Source organism: Ranitomeya variabilis, unplaced genomic scaffold, assembly GCF_051348905.1.
Source record: "Ranitomeya variabilis isolate aRanVar5 unplaced genomic scaffold, aRanVar5.hap1 Scaffold_118, whole genome shotgun sequence".
In the NCBI taxonomy this organism is placed as follows: Eukaryota; Metazoa; Chordata; class Amphibia; order Anura; family Dendrobatidae; genus Ranitomeya; species Ranitomeya variabilis.
In genome coordinates this window covers 285001-290829 of record NW_027507943.1, presented here as the reverse complement: position 1 = coordinate 290829, position 5829 = coordinate 285001, and positions in this window count along the sequence as shown.

Sequence of the window (5829 nt, the reverse complement as noted above, 5' to 3'; positions counted from 1 at the left end):
AACCCACTCGCCCGCCTCCCCGCACGTCTGTCATCCCCCCACTATCGTAGGGGCTCGGGAAAAGACTGGAAACGCGGAGCTCGGCGGTGGCGTGGAAGCGCCACCCACCGCCGCCGCTCTCGCCGATGCCCACCGCGGAGGCCGCCCTTCGGACGCTGGGGTGCGGCGCGGGCCTCCGCGGACGAGCTGCGCATCTGAAAGTCAAAGGGCCGCCCTCGGAGAAGATCGTTGTGCTGCCCCGCGCGGGGAGCGATTCGGACGGCGGGCCCCCACGCCGAGGTGGGTGGGCGCCCCTCCGTTCGCCCGTGCGGGTCGTCGGACCGCTGCCGTACCACGGTTCGGGTCAAACTCCCCACAGCTCGGCCGCCTCCGTCCGTAGACGGGAGGGCGACCGCCGGCGTGCGCGCCCAAGGACGAGTGCCTGAAACCCGGGGGGGGGTAACAGAGGAAGGAGACCGCCCGCCGTAAACCGACGCGGGCTCCAAAGCCCGGGCCGAGCGAGCGGCACCACCTCCCCACCCGGGAGCGCTGAGCCAGATCGATCGGAAGAAAGGGCAGGGGCTCGGGTGGAACCCCTGCCTCCGTTCTTCCCCTCGGGGGAGACGGGGAAGAAACGTGCCCCTGGAGTCCTGGAAGCGAGTGTCCGGCGCGCTCCGGGCGCCCTCGAGACGGAAGCCGGGTCGCGGTGCGATTCTCTCATAGGTCTCCCCGTTGGCGCGGAAGCGGGAGACATCCGACACAGAGAAACGCCGAGCCCGCTCCGAGGGGACAAAGTCAGAAGGAGCGATCCGCCCTCCCAGAGCCCTCCTGCGGACGAGGACTCTGGATCTGCCCCCCTTCTGACGACCGTCGCCCTCAGAGGACAGGAACCCACGTGGGGAGGGTCCGTTCGGGCTCGGGCGACCCAGGAAACGCGTCTCGGACTCGGGACGGACAACCGGCAAAAGTCCCCCTGGAGCCGCGGAAGCCTGGTCTCGGCGCGAGTGCGAACTTCCATGCAAAAGGGGGTACTCGCCAAACCGCCTACCCGAGTCGAGGAACCACGAAAACAACGGATTTGGTCGGGGCCGAGAGGTACCTCTCTCTCCTATATCCTGCAGCTGGTGTGCAAAACTGGGTATTTGCATGGTGAGACACCGACCCCCACTTAAGGGAACAAAGTCAAAAAGTGTCCGACCTCCCTGGAGCCGTGCGGCGGATCCGGCGGCCAGAAATTTCCTCATTCCGGTTCTATTTTTTTTTTTTTCGAATTTGCGAAATTTGGAGGCCAGGCGGCGTAGCTGGGACCTGGACTAGCTCGAAACACCCTGAACCGGTGAGCGGAATCGATTTCCCAAAGTTCTACGGCTCCCGGAAGCCAAAAACAGCTCGCCGGAAAATTTCAAAGTCCCAAGGACTCTTTCTTGAAAATCAATCCGGGGGCCATGGAAGTGTCCTCGGTACAACCTCAGAGCTTTCCCCGCCTGGAAGTCTGACAGCGGTCTGACGTTTTTCAAAGTTTTGAGCTCTCTGTTTGTTCTCAAAGTCACAAAATCGCTTTTTTTCAGTTTTCCACCCAGCAGACCCAAACTTCACCCCCACTTAGGTCACTGTCTAGGGGCGCCTTACGACATATTGACGCCCCTTTAGGGTGGAAGTAGGGGAAATGGGTGATTTTTACACAAAATCGGAAATTTCTCAAAATTTTTCTAAGTGTCAAGGACTCTTCCAGAAAATCTCCCCCAGGCTCCTGGAAGCGTCCCCGGTACACCTCTGGCGGCTGCCCCCGCCTGGAAGTCCGACACACGCCTGAAATTTTCAAAGTATGAAAATACGCATTTTCATCCAAAAATTCAACTTTCCCCCCGTGCACCGCAAACTTCACCCCCACTTAGGTCACTGCCTTGGGGTGCCTTACAACATATTGACGCCCCCCTGGGGTGGAAGTAGGGGAAATGTGACATTTTTCACAAAATCGAGATTTTCTCAAAATTTTTCTAAGTGTCAAGGACTCTTCCAGAAAATCTCCCCCAGGCTCCTGGAAGCGTCCCCGGTACACCTCTGGCGGCTGCCCCCGCCTGGAAGTCCGACACACGCCTGAAATTTTCAAAGTATGAAAATACGCATTTTCATCCAAAAATTCAACTTTCCCCCCGTGCACCGCAAACTTCACCCCCACTTAGGTCACTGCCTTGGGGTGCCTTACAACATATTGACGCCCCCTGGGGTGGAAGTAGGGAAATGTGACATTTTTCACAAAATCGAGATTTTCTCAAAATTTTTCTAAGTGTCAAGGACTCTTCCAGAAAATCTCCCCCAGGCTCCTGGAAGCGTCCCCGGTACACCTCTGGCGGCTGCCCCCGCCTGGAAGTCCGACACACGCCTGAAATTTTCAAAGTATGAAAATACGCATTTTCATCCAAAAATTCAACTTTCCCCCCGTGCACCGCAAACTTCACCCCCACTTAGGTCACTGCCTTGGGGTGCCTTACAACATATTGACGCCCCCCTGGGGTGGAAGTAGGGGAAATGTGACATTTTTCACAAAATCGAGATTTTCTCAAAATTTTTCTAAGTGTCAAGGACTCTTCCAGAAAATCTCCCCCAGGCTCCTGGAAGCGTCCCCGGTACACCTCTGGCGGCTGCCCCCGCCTGGAAGTCCGACACACGCCTGAAATTTTCAAAGTATGAAAATACGCATTTTCATCCAAAAATTCAACTTTCCCCCCGTGCACCGCAAACTTCACCCCCACTTAGGTCACTGCCTTGGGGTGCCTTACAACATATTGACGCCCCCCTGGGGTGGGAAGTAGGGGAAATGTGACATTTTTCACAAAATCGAGATTTTCTCAAAATTTTTCTAAGTGTCAAGGACTCTTCCAGAAAATCTCCCCCAGGCTCCTGGAAGCGTCCCCGGTACACCTCTGGCGGCTGCCCCCGCCTGGAAGTCCGGACACACGCCTGAAATTTTCAAAGTATGAAAATACGCATTTTCATCCAAAAATTCAACTTTCCCCCCGTGCACCGCAAACTTCACCCCCACTTAGGTCACTGCCTTGGGTGCCTTACAACATATTGACGCCCCCTGGGGTGGAAGTAGGGGAAATGTGACATTTTTCACAAAATCGAGATTTTCTCAAAATTTTTCTAAGTGTCAAGGACTCTTCCAGAAAATCTCCCCCAGGCTCCTGGAAGCGTCCCCGGTACACCTCTGGCGGCTGCCCCCGCCTGGAAGTCCGACACACGCCTGAAATTTTCAAAGTATGAAAATACGCATTTTCATCCAAAATTCAACTTTCCCCCCGTGCACCGCAAACTTCACCCCCACTTAGGTCACTGCCTTGGGGTGCCTTACAACATATTGACGCCCCCCTGGGGTGGAAGTAGGGGAAATGTGACATTTTTCACAAAATCGAGATTTTCTCAAAATTTTTCTAAGTGTCAAGGACTCTTCCAGAAAATCTCCCCCAGGCTCCTGGAAGCGTCCCCGGTACACCTCTGGCGGCTGCCCCCGCCTGGAAGTCCGACACACGCCTGAAATTTTCAAAGTATGAAAATACGCATTTTCATCCAAAAATTCAACTTTCCCCCGTGCACCGCAAACTTCACCCCCACTTAGGTCACTGCTTGGGGTGCCTTACAACATATTGACGCCCCCCTGGGTGGAAGTAGGGGAAATGTGACATTTTTTCACAAAATCGAGATTTTCTCAAAATATTTCTAAGTCCCAAGGACACTTTCAGAAATCTTCCCCAGCTCCTGGAAGCGTCCCCGGTACGCCTCCGGCGGCTGCCCCCCGCCTGGAAGTCTGACACACGCCTGAAATTTTCAAAGTATGAAAATACGCATTTTCATCCAAAAATTCGACTTTCCGCCCGTGCACCGCAAAATCACCCTCATTTAGGTCACTGCCCTGGGGTGCTTTACAACATATTGACGGCCCCCCTGGGGTGGAAGTAGGGGAAATGTGACATTTTTCACAAAATCGGAAATTTCTCAAAATTTTCTAAGTCCCAAGGACACTTTCAGAAAATCTTCCCCAGGCCTCCTGGAAGCGTCCTCGGTACGCCTCCGGCGGCTGCCCCCGCTGGAAGTCTGACACACGCCTGAAATTTTCAAAGTATGAAAATAATGCATTTTCATCCAAAATTCGACTTTCCGCCCGGGCCCCGCAAACTTTACCCACAGTTAGGTCACTGTCCTGGGGTACCTACAACATATTGACGCCCCCCTGGGGGGAAGTAGGGGAAATGTGACATTTTTTCACAAAATCGAGATTTTCTCAAAATATTTCTAAGTCCCAAGGACACTTTCAGAAAATCTTCCCCAGGCTCCTGGAAGCGTCCTCGGTACGCCTCCAGCGGCTGCCCCCGCCTGGAAGTCTGACACACGCCTGGAATTTCAAAGTATGAAAATAATGCATTTTCATCCAAAATTCGACTTTCCGCCCGTGCCCCGCAAACTTTACCCACAGTTAGGTCACTGTCCTGGGGTACCTCACAACATATTGACGCCCCCTGTGGTGGAAGTAGGGGAAATGTGACATTTTTCACAAAATCGAGATTTCTCAAAATATTTCTAGTCCCAAGGACACTTTCATGAAATCTTCCCCAGGCTCCTGGAAGCGTCCCCGTACGCCTCTGGCGGCTGCCCCCGCCTGGAAGTCCGACACACGCCTGAAAATTTTCAAAGTATGAAATACGCATTTTCATCAAAAATTCAACTTTCCCCCCGTGCACCGCAAACTTCACCCGCATTTAGGTCACTGCCTGGGGTGCTTTACAACATATTGACGCCCCCCTGTGGTGGAAGTAGGGGAAATGTGACATTTTTCACAAAATCGAGATTTTCTCAAAATATATCTAGTCCCAAGGACACTTTCAGAAAATCTTCCCCAGGCTCCTGGAAGCGTCCCCGGTACGCCTCTGGCGCGTCCCCGCCTGGAAGTCCGACACACGCCTGAAATTTCAAAGTATGAAATACGCATTTCATCCAAAATTCAACTTTCCCCCGTGCACCGCAAACTTTACCCGCATTTAGGTCACTGCCCTTGGGTGCTTTACAACATATTGACGCCCCCCCTGTGGTGGTAGTAGGGGAAATGTGACATTTTTCACAAAATCGAGATTTTCTAAAATTGCACTAAGTCCCAAGGACTCTTCAGAAAATCTTCCCGGGCTCCTGGAAGCGTCCCAGGTACACCTCCGGCCGGCCCCCCGCTGGAAGTCTGACACACGCCTGAAATTTTAAAGTATGAAAATACGCATTTTCATCCAAAAATTCAACTTTCCCCCCGTGCACCGCAAACTTCACCCGCATTTAGGTCACTGCCTTGGGGTGCCTTACAACATATTGACGCCCCCCTGTGGTGGTAGTAGGGGAAATGTGACATTTTTCACAAAATCGAGATTTTCTAAAAATTGCACTAAGTCCCAAGCACTCTTCCAAGAAAATCTCCCCCAGGCTCCTGGAAGCGTCCCCGGTACACCTCGGGCGGTGCACCCGCCTGGAAGTCTGACACACGCATGAAAATTTCAAAGTATGAAATACGCATTTTCATCAAAATTCAACTTTCCGCCCGTGCCCCGCAAACTTTACCCACAGGTTAGGTCACTGTCCTGGGTTACCTCACAACATATTGACGCCCCCCTGTGGTGGAAGTAGGGGAAATGTGACTTTTTCACAAATCGAGATTTTCTCAAATATTTCTAAGTCCCAAGGACATTTCAGAAAATCTTCCCCAGGCTCCTGGAAGCGTCCTCGGTACGCCTCCAGCGGCTGCCCCCGCCTGGAAGTCTGACACACGCCTTGAAATTTTCAAAGTATGAAAATACGCATTTTCATCCAAAA